This window comes from Furipterus horrens, unplaced genomic scaffold (genome assembly GCF_987537825.1).
Source record: "Furipterus horrens unplaced genomic scaffold, mFurHor1.1.pri manual_scaffold_3, whole genome shotgun sequence".
Taxonomy (NCBI): domain Eukaryota; kingdom Metazoa; phylum Chordata; class Mammalia; order Chiroptera; family Furipteridae; genus Furipterus; species Furipterus horrens.
The window spans coordinates 183034825-183050447 of NW_028327173.1; the positions used below are offsets into that span (position 1 = coordinate 183034825).

The 15623-nt window shown below is 48.2% G+C and overlaps 1 long non-coding RNA gene across 1 annotated transcript; it reads right to left on the bottom strand.

Moving 5' to 3' along the window:
• Positions 1-544: 544 nt before the first annotated feature.
• LOC150016916 (uncharacterized) lies at positions 545-9554 on the bottom strand. The gene is made up of 3 exons (XR_016510078.1): positions 9210-9554; positions 8036-8199; positions 545-609 (listed from the first exon to the last, which is right to left on the bottom strand). It is a non-coding gene; the product is annotated as an uncharacterized LOC150016916 (long non-coding RNA).
• Positions 9555-15623: the final 6069 nt, after the last annotated feature.

Below are 15623 nucleotides of genomic sequence, written 5' to 3' on the forward strand. Positions count from 1 at the left end.
CAATGAAAGGTTCAGTTCCTCAGTTGCACTAGCCACGTTGCAAGTGCCCAGTAGCAACATGTGGCCAGTGGCTACTGTAATGGACATTGCAGACCTAGAACATTTCCACCATCACAGAAAGGTTTGCTGGTTGGTGCTACCCTTAGCTTCCTCTCTTTTCTCCTTTATAATTCCAATCTGGATAGATTGAAAGTTGCTGCTCTCTTAGTCTGGGGCCACCAGACCATGCTGCCTACTGAGAATTCAAAAGCAAAGAATGAGCAGAGTGGAAATGCTATCAATCCCCACTCAACATCGAGTCCAGGACAGCCTTAGGCTCAGAAATCGTGCTCTTCCTGAGTGTGACACTCACAGTCCCGAAGGTGCCCAATGCTTTATATGCCACCCAACCCTTCATATGAGTTCTGGCCTGCATCATGGATTCTATTCTGCTCACCACCAAATCCATTTCATGAAATTTCCAGCCTAATCCGGTCTTCTGATCCAGATCCCTTTCTTAAAAGACCACATCTGCTGGGATATTATTCTAGTTACTAACCTGCTGCGGTGTCCTGTGATAGGTGACTGTTGCCTGCACACAGGCTCTCCTGTCATTAATCATTCGTTTGCCTGTGGAAAGAGGCTGCCATTAGGCTTAGGAGAAAGTGGGGACATGTCTTATCTGGGGAGTCTGAAATAGAGGATGAGGTTTTCCAGAAGAATGCAGCACAGTCTTACCGTCTTCCCCAGACAGTCCAAGGTTGTCTTTTTGGTCTTTCAGGTCCACCTCACAGCGCCTGGTATGTATTCCCCATATGCCAGTCAATGCCAAGACCCCATCAGTGAACCTCTTTTACCTTCTTTGTCAGGGAAACTTTTCTTTCCACTGGGATTGGTAAGCTCAGAGAATACGAATCTAGGGTTGCCAGCAGCAGCTTTCTGGCCTCACAAAGAGAGCCAGCCTATAAAGTGGATCTCAACAGAGTAGAAAAGGGAGAGAAAACAGAGCCCTTCAATATTATTAAAGCCAGTTGTGCCTTAATACTTTGCAAACTAATGTACTTCTATACCTGGACTTTCCAATCATAAGAGACAATTAAAGCCCTTACTGCTTAAGTCAGTTTGTACTGAGTCTGTCACTTGCAACCAAAAAAATTCTAACTAATACAGAGTCATTAGGTCTGAATATTCGAGAGGAGAAAGCCTCTGTTTGAAGACCAAGGTTATCACCAGAATACCTGCAAGGAATCCAGCCTGAAATAAGAAATGAACCAGAGGTTCCCATACACCAGGGTCACACACAGACCAGTCTTAACCATAGGCCTGCCTTCCCAGCACTGTCTTCGGCTCCTGATATTTCCTCTCTTCTTTAGCTCTCCCAACTTCTCCCTGTCTCTCAAGAGCCTGCCTAGTAGAGCCTATCTGCAAGAAGCCTTCTCTGGACAGATAGATGGATGAATGGATAGATGGATGGATAAATACCTAGTAAATACCTACTTAGACAACAAAACCCTATATTAGTCAGGGTTCTGCAGAGAAACAGAACCAATAGGATATCTATATTCCTATCTATCTACCTACCTAATATTATTTTATGTTTATTTATTATAAGGCATTGGCTCATGTGATTATGGAGGCTGAGAAGTCCCATCATCTGCTATATATAAGCTGGAGACCCAAGGAAACCTGTGGTAGAGTTAGAGGGCCTGAGAGCCAGAGAGTATTGTTATTGATTCCAGTTTGAGCCTGAAGGCTTAAGAACCAGGAGTGCTAAGGGCAGAAGATTCATATCCTAGCTCAATCAGTCAGCACAATTTACCTCCACCTTTTGGTTCTATGCAGGCGCTCCGTGGATTGGATGATGCCCACCCACGTTGGGGAGGGCCATCTACTCCACTCAGTCTAGCAATTCAGGTGCTAATCTTTTCTGGAGATTCCCTCACAGACACACCCAAAATAACATTTAACTAGCTCTCTGGGCATCTGGTGATCCAGTCAAGCTGACACATAAAATTAACTATCACAAACCCTAACATTTATTAAGCATTGACTACATCCCAGGCACATGCTAAGGACTCTACTGATATTATCTCATTCTTATAGATATGTATGTGTGAACATTACAAAGAAAAATTGTAATATTAGGTGACTTCGAGGGCCCCTTCCAGTTATAAGACTCTTTCACGTGGTGTGGCATTAAGGAAACTAGGATATTGAGGTGGGGCTTAGAAACTTAACACTTAGAAGTAAAAATAAAAATAACATTCATTACTAGTTACCTCTTTCTGTGGACTAGGAACTGTGCTAAGTACCTTGCAAATATTTTCTCTCTTATTCCTGAATAATACCCTATGAGATAGGTACTACTCACCCCATTTTCCAGTGAGGAAACTGAGGCACAGGGAGGTTGAATGGCTTCTCTAAGAAGCAGAGTTAGCATTCAGGTGTGTGGACTTGAAAGCCTGTGCTTTTAACACCGCCATGCTTCCAGAGGGACTGCAAACCCCCATCCTGGTCTGGAGGCCTGAGAAGGTGCCATTCCATAAGCCACAGGGATTCGGGTGAGCTGGGAGGGACTGAAGGGGAGGGCAGCATTGCCAGAAAATCAGCAAGATTCACTGCGAGGAGGGTTGGCACCCACTGCAGCTGGGGCTGAGGAAGGTTCTAGAGGCAATTTTACAGGAGTTTCTGAGCCCAGCAGGAGGCTGATGCCTCACTCCTTTCAGGAGTACTTCGTAAACATCAGCTTTGCTCCCTCTGTCTCTCCCTGGGGCAGGCAGGACAGGATGTTCTCAGAGTTCTAGCAGCAGAACTATTCCTTGGGAACAGGCAGCAGAGCTGTGATTAGGGCTTAAAAGTCTGTGGTTGCCAGGCAAAGGCCCTGCCTTACCTTTTATAGCTGTCTGGCTTGAAACGTCACAAGTATTTCAAGACTTTTTCTTTCTTGCTCTCTCATCAGCTTTATGACCCTGAGCACATTCTTCCTTTTCTTCCCATTGCTCATTTTACCAGCCCCTGGAACAAGTCTATAATTCACTTGTGAGCCTAGAAGGCTTTCTGGTGAGTTGGTAGACAATTCACTGGTTTGGTTGGGCAGAGTGGGGTGGGGATGTTTCTTTTCTTGGGTTTAATTTGCTTAAGTTGCTCTCATCTCCTCTGCTTGGGTCTATCAGCTCCTTGGAAACTGGGATGAGGTATTTTGGTGGCAGGATACAGAGGGGCCTAGGTACATGTCCTGAGTCTGCCATTAAGGGCCACATGACCTGGGACATGTGACTTGGCCTCTCAGAGACTTCATGTTCTCATCTGTAAAATGGGAAAGAACTATTACCTGCCTTACAGGATTGGTGGGAAGATGGAGTGAGAATGCTGGTGGAACACTTAGTGCTGCTCCTGGCACAATGCTGTCTGTCCCCATAATCCACCTAGCAGGACAACCATAGGCCTAGGATAGGGTATTTGGATCATAGCATCGGGGGTTATGAAGCCAGGATTTTCTCCCTAGGTAAGCTTGGAGGTAAAATGAAAAGAGAGCTTATTGTAGCTGAAAGATCCAGTTTGGGAATTGTTAAGATGGTAGAATCCAAGCTTTCTAGGATGGCAAGAGACCCTGGAAATCCTCTAAGACTGAGAATAAGGCAGTTATGTAGCAGAAGGGTGAAAAAGAGAGTGGGTGAGGGCAACCTCCACAAAGCAGCACACATGAAGAGATTTGAGGTTTTGATGGGAGTGCCTGGCAGCCAAGAATAGGATAGGAAGGACTGGGTGGAGTGTGTAGGGCTGGGTGTGGTATGTGCATCTGGTCACTGCTCAGGTAGAGAAACAGTCACCTCATTCACGTTGGGTCAGTTCCTCATTCCCTCTGGAGGACATGCTGGTGACTTCAGAAACTAGGTGGACTCGGTCCCACTGGCCCTAATCTGAATATAACCAACCCATGTTTCCTGTATGGCCTGACACAGAAACCAAAGAAAAGGTATGCAGATCTGGGCCCTGATAGTTCCATGGGACAGCTATTCTGTCCTCTTTGGAAGAGAGAGAAGTCAGGGCTGGGAACCCATGGGCCCCTGTTAGGAAGAAAACATCAACAACCAAAATTACAGCCTGGAAGAACTGCCTCCATCTGCAAGTAACTGGGCAATTACCTCCCATTAAGCTCTCATTAATTTGTTTTCTGAGGGTTACAGTATAGTCAGGGTGGGTGTACCCCACCCTGCTTTTCACCAAAGTGTTGAAGACTAAGTACTTCACATGAATCAAGGTGAAACTCTTCCATCTGATTAAATATAATAGCCTTACTTATCCAACTTTATGAGGTCTTAAAAGCCATGTCCTTTTATCTTTGGAGCATTGGGAGGGAGGCAGGGCTTTTATTCTGAGCCCTGTTTCAGGGGAGGTAGAGAAAGCACCAGGAGGGGAAAAGACACCAGGCAGAATCCAGACCAGTTTTTTTTTTTTTTTAAGTGTGATCTGTGGGTGGATTTCTCTTGCATCTGAATCACTTGCTATTAACAATGTAGATATCTGGGATCTGCTTCAGTCCTGTCAAAAATTTCCCAGGTGATTCTTATGAATATTAGGTCTGAAAATCTCAGGTAGAAGTGGAAATTAACAGCATTGATAAATGAGGTGCACAGACAACCCAAAACACCATTCAACCCAGGAAATCTTTCACTTTAGCAGTAAGCTGGGTTTACACTTTCTCCATCTACAGCTGGTGGTGCAAATAGAAAAATTTCTGGCCCAAAGGGTAGGATTCAGAGAAGGAAGTTTGTATCTAAATCAATGCCTAGACCATCAAAGGCTGATGTCTTAGTTTCAGCTCCCTGGTTTCAGGTGTTATAAATGCTGACTTACAGACCCTTTATCTACTGATAACAACGGTGAACATAAGTGATCTCCAGAAATGGTTCACACGTGGCTTCCAGGTTCTTGAAAAACCACAAGTGATTGGCAAATGTTTCTGTTGCAGACAAAAACTCAAACAAACAGCTCGTTTCCTTCAAGAGCTCCCCACAGCAGTGGCTGCCAGCCTGGGTGTAGTAAGGACGGTGGAAGTAGTCTTCCTCTCCCTGCCCCCACATCTTCTTCCTCTTCCTGATGTCAGATTATTTTGACACTAAGGAGTCTGGTGGAGCTGGGAGGGGGCAGGGAAGAAGCTATTGATAAGTGACCACCAAATTCAATGCCCTCTCAGAGCTGATTACAGACATTCCATTTTCTTCATTTCAGGAAGCCCAGGGGCCACAAGCTCTTAATCAATGTCTTGTAAGGCATACATTACACTGAACTTCATTCAGTGTGCTCTGGGGAAATGCAGACTTGGGTTCTGCCCACCGAAGATTCTGATAGGATTCTGATTACAAGTAGCCTGGGTAACTCTGGAACAGGTGGTAGTGGCCCGCACTTTATTTTTAAAAGAGCAGATTTATTGAGATACAGTTTACATACCACACAATTCATTTATTAGTATAGTCCATATTTTTAGTATTGTATTACTCCTAAAAGAAATCCCAAGTCTATTAGCAGTCACTCCCCATTTTCTCCAACCTCCCCCCAATTCCACCCCAGCTCTCACTAATCTGCTTTGTTTGTACCGATTTGCCTATTCTGGACAGTTCATAAATGGAATCATACTTATGTGGTCCTTTGTGACTGGATTCTTTCACTTAACCTTTTTAAAGTTCATCTATGTTGTAGTATGAGTCAGTATTTCATTCCTTTTAATGTTTGAAAAATATTCCTTTGTATGTATATACTTTCTGTTTGTCAGCAGATGGACATTGGGGTTGTTTCCACTTTGGGGCTATTATGAGTACTGCTGCTATGAACATTCATATACAAGGCTCTGTGGACAGAGGTTTTTCCTTTCTCTTGTGAATAAACCTAGGAGTGGAATTGCTGGGCCATATGGTAACTCAATGTTTAACATTTCAAGGAACTGCCAGACTGTTTTCCAAAGTTTATTCATCAGCAGTGTATGAGAGTTTTAATTTCTTCACATTCTCATTAAGTTATTATGTGTTTTTTATTTTAGCCATCTTAAAGGGTTTGAAGTGATATTTCATTGTTTTTGATTTGCATTTCTAGAGAGGCTAATGATGCTAAGCACCTTTTCAAGCATTTATTGGCCATTTGTCTATCTTTTCTGGAGAAATGTCTATTTAGATCCTTTGCCCATTTCTATCTTATTTTTAAAAGTTTATTTATTTTTAGAAAGAGGGGAAGAGTGGGGGAAAGAGAGGAAGAGAAATGATGTGCAAGAGAACAGTCTGTTGCCTCTCACACACACTCAACTGGGGACCTGGCCCGCAACCCAGGCCTGTGGCCTGACTGGGAATCAAACCAGCGACCTTTCGGTTTGCAGGCCAGCATTCAATCCATCGAGCTACACCAGCCAGAGCCCTTTGGCCATTTTAAAATTGGATTATTTGCCTTTTTATTATTGAGTTGTAGGAGTTCTTTACATATTCTAGATCAAGTCTCTTATTAGATATATGACTTGCAAAAATTTATCCCAGTCTTTGGGTTATCTTTTCACTATCCTGATATTCTTTGACATATAAAAGTTTTAAATACTGATGATCAATTTTGTTGCTTGTGACTCACACTTTGAAAATCATTGCTAAAATGCAACTTGAAACTCTGGAAGCTTTGACACTTAGAAGTATGGCGGAGCTTTATAAATCACCTTTGACAGGAAATCTCCAGATTTGGGATTCCATTCCCCAATTCCAGCCAGTTCTGGCTCCTTTACAGGGCTGGATGCAGAGTCCCAGGGGACTTCACTGTGTTTACATCCCCTCCCACTCCTGAGGTCTACAATAGAGCAGCTGAAATGACAGTTTGGAAATGTCCTTTATTGTGAAAACACAATGGACTTTGTCTCTGGGATTTGAAATTTTCATGTAAATATTGGCAGCCAAGAGTTAGGAAGGAGAAGGGCAAGGGCCTGGAGAAGAAACCCTGCCATTGATACCCATAGTGAGTCATTTCATTGGTTTTCTCATCTTCCCCATAAAATGTGTGAAAATACCTCCATCGCCCCATCTCAGCGGGGGTGCTATGAAGATGAATTATGAGCCTGTATTTCTTACTGAGGCACAAGATATTATAATAGTAATAAATGATTTACTAGCAGGGAGGATGAGGTTAGTAAAGCAAGAATGGGTAGGGGCAGGAAGGAGAGAGGCTGTGAGCTGTGAAGGGGCTGGGGTCTAGAGCACTTGGGCCCAGACACAGGTTTTTATTCTTAGATGTGAGATTGTGTGATTTCTCCCGAACAGTGTGTGTTATATCATCTGAATTCAGCATTGCTTTACTGAGTGCACCCTATATGACTTCTGCCATAAGGAAACAGGACAATCTGTTTTGGAAATAAGCTATATATACATTAAAACAATTAGCAACAATGCAAGGCATTATAATCAAATGCTGAATTAAATGTAACAAGTGTCAAAAAGAAAAGAACAGATGGAGGTGAAGAGCAGTGTTCCCGTTATGAATCCCAGGTCTACCACACACTAGTGTGTCACCTTGTCTCAGTTTCTTCTCTGATTGCAACTGTTTGTTTCAAGGGCTTAGAATAGCCCTGTCTGGTGTGGCTCTGTGAGTTGAGTGCTGGCCTGGGAACCCAAAACTCACCGGGTTTGATTCCCAGTCAGGGCACATGCCTGGGTTGCGGCCAAGTCCCCGGGTGGAGGCGTGCGAGAGGCACCCCGTTGATGTTTCTCTCCCTCTTCCCCTCTCTCTAGAAAGGAATAAATAAAACCTTTAAAAAAGAAAAAAAAAAGGGGGTGGTGGTGTTTAGAATAACGGCCAGCACATAGGGAGCACTCAGTGTTGGACCTAGCTGGGATTTTGTCAGGCACTCCTTTTGCTGGTTTTCCATTCTCGGCCAAGTTGCCATCCTCAGTTATCTTATCTATAAAATGGTGATAAGGATAGTTGCTCGCTCCGTAGGTGGCCGTGAGGACGATGGAAGACAATGTAAATCGAATAGCACCTATAAATGGTAAGTATTCGCTAAATGAGTAATTATTACTGTCATTATTACCTGAGCTGGCGGAGGAGTAAAAGGTGCGCTTATGGCTTGGTTAAATCAGGAGCCTTCTTTAGAAGCTGGAATATGAGGTGGGCAGGAAGGTATTGAAAGGAGTCAGGTGAGCAGAGGCGAACGCGGGATCAAAGAAAGACGCAAGCGTGAGGACCGACTGCAGTCTGGAAGGCAGAAAGGGACGGGGCCTTGTCAATTTTTTCTCCAGCCAGGAGCCTGGCCGGCTGTGTCTGGTAGAGCCGTGGCGGCTGTTTACCTCCACCCCCCCTTGCACAATCTCGACTTTCACCTTCCCAGTCGGTCGGTGCAGGGCTCAACAAGGCTGGAGCAGACCCTCCCTCCCTGAGGAATGTGGGTCCCGCGTTTAGGGCAGGCCAGACCCAGCGCGTACCTCCTCCCCCGCAGTTAGGAGCCAGGAGCCCCGCTGTCTTCACCCCACCCTCCGCGAGGATCTTGTTTCAAAGTCACCTGAAAGCCATTTCCTTCCTCGTCCGCCCTTCCCCTCCCCTCCCCTCCCTGCCTTGTAAATCACCTGCAGCTTGCTCTTGCCTGGGGCAGTTTCTTTTGAGGGTGCGGAGGGCATGTTTTTAACTAGAATTCTAAAAACGTCGTCCACTACTGGTCTATACCCCTGTATCAAATATACCCAGTGGTTCTAACATTAGTGTCCCTTTCCTCCTCCTCTGGAACGGATAATAACGCCTAACCAGTGGGGTCTCTTCCTGGGTCCCACTCTGGGCTTCTCTCCTTTTGCCTTGTGCTGGGGCAGCATCTTTTTTCCAGGACCTTTACTGATGAATTGTTTCGGGATTTTATAAGTATGCTCTTGCTCAAAATCCAGCCTGCCCCTGTCCCCTCCCCCCACTTTCAGGTGTGTATCTTTCCACGTCCAAATGATTACACTCAAAGACAAACTCTGTCTTCGTTTTACAGAAATGGGGTCCTCTACTACCACAGGTTTCTGCATCCCCCTCGCCTCCCAACCTAACAGTCTCTTGGTGGACTCCCTCCATCTCGTCAGCTTCTCGTAGCTTTGGATTTACATCTGTAAAGAGTCATGGTAACTGAGTTTTGGTGAGGAATTCAAGACGTGCTTTTCTGACTCAGAAGAGCCAAGGTGACCTGCTCTTAGTGGGTTCAGGACCCCCCAATCGGATCCCAACAAGTAACTCACTTGAAAGCCCCCTTTTCTGTCCATATAATGGGGGACGTTTGGGCTGTCTGGAGCCCTCTCCGGAGTCAGTGGTGGTACGTAGATGTGACAACCGGTTGGCTCCACCACGTGCGTCTTTCTATCTTGGAGCATGTAGGCTGCCCCGGAGCGGCTGGCGTGCGGCGGGACCAACACCGTGGGGCCGCGCGCTCGCCCTACCTGCGGGCGTTTATCATCAGCCGCGCACAAGCCCCGCCGCCGCCGCCACCGCCGCCTCCGCAGCCTTGACCCCCGGCTCCAGCTTGCAGCGCCGCGAAGTTTCCCGGGCCCCAGCCGAGCCGCCAATTGCTGGATTCCAGCCGCGGCCCGAGTCTCCACCCACTGGAAAAATTCCTGGTCCGTCCCTCCCTCTCTCCTCCCTCTCGCTGCAGCCCGGGCTCGGCCCCGACTTCCTGCCGGGCGCTGGAAAGCCGCGCGCTGGCTGGGGTTCGTGGGAGCCGCGCTCGCAGTTGGCCGCGTCTCCGGGTGCGTCCCCGGCAGCCAAGGGGCTGGCAGTGGGCGGGAGCGGACGGCAGCCTCAGCGCCTTCCGAGAGCGACTTTCAAACTCGCGCCCGCCTCGTCGCCGCACCTGGGAAGCCTCTCGCGCCGTGCGTGCTGGACCCGGCGGGCGGCCACCGCTCGGTGAGTGTCCCTTGGCTCTCCCCTCTCCCTCTGCTAGTGCAGCCGGCGGACTGGCAGTGCCCAGAGTCACTCTGAGGCCCCCACCCTCCCGGGACCTCCGCCCAGCCCCCTGTGGGGTGAGGACTCCGGGCGGCCGAGAAAGGCCCGGGGCTCTATTGGCTCCTCCCAGGGCGACCCTCCCGGCCCAGGGCTGGAGCGAGGGAGGCTCGTGCAAGGAGACATTTTCTGTCCTTCAGCCCCCACCCCGGAAACAAAAGGAGCGAGCGCGCCGGGTGGCTCCGAGAGGCTCAGTTTAAAACCCGGGAAGCCCGCGAGGCTGCGCTCACTCACTCCCCTGCGCGCTCGGTCGCCCGAGGTCTGGTTCTTGCCTCGGACTGTGGGCCCGGCGGGGGGTACTCCGGCGAAGGACTGGACCCTCTGGTCCTGGGAGCCGGAGAGGCGCCAGCAGCCTGTTCCGGATTGTGTCACACTGTACTGGCTCTTGGAATCTCAGCTCGTTTCATGAAGGAATTAGAGTGGATGCCAGAACTGGGGTGTCCGGGAGCGGAAATAACAGAGGCTACTGCCTGCCACCTCTACCTTGACCTCGCCCACTCCTGAAATCAGTTTGGTTCATTTGCTCTCTCTTCTCAGCCCTTTGGTTGGAAAGCTAGGGTAAGGAGTGCAAACTTGAAAAGTTCAAAAAATTTTAGATAACTACTTTTAGTCTTTGGAGCTGCCTTGGAAAAAAACGGAAGAACAGACTACTAAATAGAATAGTGGGAGGCTGGAGAGGTGTGGTCCGAGGAGGGGGGGCGGTGTTAGTGGCCCTAGTTAGTTTCATATCTGAAGACGCTTGCTAAACTTGGCAGATGTAGGGCCCTGGCCTCTGCTCTGGGGCCCCCAAGGGATGACCCAGACTGCAACACCCTACAGGGAATCCTGGGGCTGGGGGTTCCCACAGTCTTCCCAGCCCTGCTTTGGCATGCAGTCCAGTCACACTGACCTTGCTCAAGAAGTAATAAGCAGGGAGAGTAGTGACAGTCCCCAGAGGGCTCCCTGCTGAGCAAATCACCTGCCTCCCTTCCAGAAAGTTCTTTTCCAACCCTCCTCTGCTGTGCTGGGAGTGGAATCTGAGTGACTTGGCTGGGAGTACCTCACCTGCCATCCCCAGCGGAAAATCTCCGGAGTAAGAAGCAAAAGAAGGGGCACTCTTTCTCTCTGTTACTCACCCCATTCACTGTGGTCCTGGGACACTGCATCTCCTCCTCCTACCGGTGCTGATAATACTTTTGCTGCCTCTGCTGCCCCTGCTCCCTTAGAGGGGGGTCGGATACCCGCCTTGGCTCCCTGGGTATCTTGTTCTGGGGATGGGGCAAACCTAGTCCTAGAAACAGGGAGGGGTTTGCATAAGAGCTTGAGGGCTTTCCTACTGCCTTTTATTAGAAGTGCCATAGCAGGGGAGTGAAAAGAACACTCTCCTGGGAGTCCAGCTCAGGATTTTGCCTGAGTTTTAGTTCTGCCTCTACTGCATCGAAGATTGACAGAGTCTCTTGGGCTGTAAGGCATCTTGGACTAGCCTATTCCATTTACCTGAAGGTTGCAGAGCCCAGAGATGTGAGGTGATTTGAGCCTGGTCCCTGTTGGCCAAATAGGGACCAGCACTCAGATCTCCCCACTGTTTAATCCATGCTTTTCTCCCCGTGGCTTAGGCAAGTCCCATATCTTTTCTGACTCAGTTTTCACATGAGTAAAGTGGGGTACTTGCCTGTTCTTCCTTGTAGAGGCTGGGGTGAGCCACATATGTGGAAAGTGGTCCATAAAGTCCTCTATAAAATAAAGGGCTCAACTGTGGCTAGGGGCAGCTGTCTAGAGCTTTATTATTTCCTGGGTTCATCTTACCCTTGTGCCACAAGGAAGGGTAGAGAACAGGAGCGAACGGTGAAAGTTTACACCCCTAGCCTGTAGTATCTCCGCTCCAGAGTAAACATTTGCCTTACCAAATCCCAGGGTCACTGTGTTTACACTGGAGAAGGCCAAAGGCCATGGCCTGAGAGCCAGTGTAGGGCTTGCTCCTTCACCTCCACCTCCCTCCGAGGACCTTGTGAAGGCTCTGGCTCCAAACGTGGAGGGTTGCTACAAGCCCAGGCTGGAGCTGACCTAGGAGGGTTAACTGTGGAGCCATCTAAGCTATTTTCTGTTGTGTTGGGGATTAAGGCTCTGGGCTTTGGGAGTGTGTTTCCTCTGCAGCTGCTCTGAGAGCTGTTTTCAGCTCCTCGTTTGCCCCCTTCCCCCATCCTAGGCTGCCCCTCTGACCCGCCTCTCAGCCCAGCTGCAGGTCCATAGGCCTTTGTTCCAGGCCTGCCCTCCCCAGCAGAAGCCCTTAGGCTGGGGCCCTGGCAGCTGGAAATCACTGGCCAGTGGGAAAGTTCTGGAGCCCCAGAGAACCTGGCAGACCCTCATTTCCTCTAGCACGGCTCATCTTGCAGCCCCCACCTTGCTCCTGGCCAGATTCCCTCACTGTCTTTTCTCATCCTCTTTCTTCCCCTGAATGAACGGCTCATCCTCTATTTCTTCCTGTACTCATGCCTCAGTTCTATTTTGAAGTATTCATTCATTCATTCTACAATTTTACTCTCTGAGTGCTAGGCACAGGAGACACAGCAGTGAACAAAATATACAACCACCATTGACCTATGGAGTTGACTTCTAGTGGGGGAAGCTCTGACAATTAGCAAAATAAATAATTGAAATAGAAAACATTTTAGTGATAAACAGAAACATATGATAGGGAAGTTGGATGTGAAATAATGGAAGGGGTGAGATGTTTTAGATGGGGTGGTCTGGAACGCGCCCAGAGGAAGGGATGTTTGAGAGAATGCCTGAAGGAGATACTTTCCTTCATCTCTGATTTTCTTTTCTTGAAACTGTGTTCCAGCTACATGCTGCAGAATTGGATGCACTTGAGTTCAAATCCAGGCTTGACAGCTTACTAGCTGTGGTGCTGAACTCCATTGTACCTGTGCTTCTCACACGTAAAATGAAGTTAATTGTCATTCTTGCACCATGTGTGGTATTGTGAGAATGAACGAGATGATGTAGGTTAAGTGCTTAGCAAAGCCTATACAGGTGTTCAGTAAATGATAGTCTTGTTATATCTCCATCCAAATTCTGCAGGGGTAGCCTAAGATGTTTAACACTAAGGACTGGAGATGGAAAATTTTTATTTCAATGATTAGGCAGGAATGGGGAATTAGAGGGAGGTGAAAATAGAAACCCTAGTTACTGCAGACTTTCTGTTTAGTGAGGTTTTTCTATGTGGCCCTAGGCTCCGGATGGTTGAAAACATGGGACATGCAGGTGTGTGCTGCTTCCCGTGGTGACTGGCGGGCTGTGGGCAGCCCTGACCCTCCCTTGCTCTGGAATTCCCTCTGTTTCCAACCAGTCCAGATGAATAGATGAATTGCACCTTAGTGTCTGGCCTCTCCACTCTGCCTCACGCTGGGAAGGCTATCCGCCCCCACCCCTCCAATGTCTGTTAGATAAGTTTGGTGGTGGTGAGGGGGGGAAGGGGGTAGGGGATTGAGGGAGGGCTGGACAGCTGGGCATATGGCAGGAGGAGCTGTTCCGGGGAGTCTGCAGAGGTGGCTAGGGGATTCTGGTGGGGCTTCAGAGGCAGCCTCAAAAACAAGTTTTAAAAAAGGTCCACATGGATCACAATTTAAGAGTAAAAGAACGGACAGACACTGTCTGAGTCTAGCCCTCTGACTGCTCAACTCTGAGTGGCTTCTATTGGCTTCTACCAGTCAGCCTGACCTCTCAGCTGGAAGCAGGACCTCAAAAAGGAGGGGCCCATCTAAAAGACTGCAGTCAAAAGCTGTGGTGAGCGGTTTCCTGGGGGCCCTGCCCTGACTCCGGAAGCTGGGTGGTAGAGGGTGGGGCCCGGGGAAGTGGTCATCAGCCAGATCACTCCCCTGGAGCCCCTGCCCACCCAGCCAGCCAGCCAGCCAGGCCTTGCAGTGAAGGAACTTTTGGGCCTGCTGGTTGGTGCATGGAGACAGATAAAGCTAGATATAATCTTGCCTCGGAGGAAGTTGCAGAGAGGGCCCTGAACAGCCCTAGACACTTTTGTCACAGGAGAGAGAAAATTGGGCAAGGTCAGTTAGCCTGTGACTGTAAGGAGGTGCATCTAGAGATGCTTGCAGCCTGTTTGGGGGTCATCCTGTCTGGGATAAAATCTAGCCTGTCAGCTGGATCTCTACTCTGTTCTTATTTTGGTTAAAAGCTCTCTTGAGGGCAGGAACTCCACTTGATTCTTCTCTGTGCCCACAGAGCATCCAGCACAGTAGAAAGTGGAATCGGGGCGGCTGCACTGGCGTCCTGTCCTGAGAGGAATCTGGGCTTGGTGGTCTCAGCTTCCTCCAGCTTTTGCTCCACGAAGTTAGGGGGAGGAAGGCAGTGGTTGGGGTCATCCCTGTGGGCTCTTGCCATGTGGGAATGCAAGCAAAGGAAGAGGGGCTTTTTGTAGTCCTCTTGCTGGCCTCTGGGGGAGGAGCCTTGGTTCAAGCTCAGAGAATGGAGTTTCTCAGGACTATTAAACTTCGCTCGGTGCTGAGCGACTCTTAGGCTGAACACAGGACCCGAGCAATGTTCCAGTGGACGCAGTGGTGGCTGTGCATGGAGCCTTTGGGAAACCCAGTGTTAGGGTTCTAGAAGTTGCTCTGATTATTGCTGGAGCCTGGTTGGGAATGGGGGAGGATGAAAGAGGAGGAAAGTCAATTTTACTGTGCTGTTAGGACCCCAAAGGAGAGGTGGGTTCTGCGGGTACTGGAAGCTGTTAAAAAACCCATATCGTTTACTGCCTAGGCCACAAGATTTTGTGTGTGTATAAGTGTGTAAATTAGAGGTTCTTGAGTAATAGATGGCAAGTGTTTATTGAAAGGAAAAGGGAACCAGTATTCAAGCAGCCTCTATCTGTTCTGCACATTGCTACATCCCCTGTGCTTGCCAGATTCCAATAAATATTTGTTGAATAAGTAAAACCCTACTGTGTGATGAAACCGTAGGAATTTATGAAGAAATTTATAAAAGTGAAAGAGGGTCTGGGGTCCTTTCAGGCCTGCTGCATTTTGCTCCCAAGTGGACAATAGGGTGCGCTTATAGCCTTGCATATGGTTCATCCCATAAAATGGCCCGTAAAGTCGAAAACCATTTCTCCTACCCTGTTTAGGACTTGGCTACCCAGCAGCTCTGCTGATTTGCATGTAGCCAAGATCAGCCAGGACTCAGGTTCCTCCTCTTTTTTTACCTCAGACCCTGTTCAATGTTTATATATAAGCTGTCTCATCCTATTTCCAAGCCAGCAACTGAAAGGAAGCTGTGAAAAGAGTGTAAAGAGACTGGCATTGAGAGGAATAATGACCACAGTGCAGCTGAGAGGTGACAGAGATAAAAGGCTATAAAAAGCCAGTACTAGGGAAAGAACTGGGAGTCATTTATTAGGGGTGATGGCTTGGCACACCTTGGCCCTTGCAGGAAATTGTCCTTTTGGTAATTGATGTGACAGCATGGGTGGACCTTGAGGATATTACGCTAAGCGAAATGAGTCGATCAGAAAAAGCTAACAACCATATATGATTTCACTCCTATGAGGGTAATACAACTGAAGCTCATAGACGCAGACAACAGTATGGTGGTTACCGGAGGGAAGAGAGTGGAGGGTAGTAAAGGGTAAAGTGGGTCAAATATATGGTGACAGATGGAAGATGGTTTGA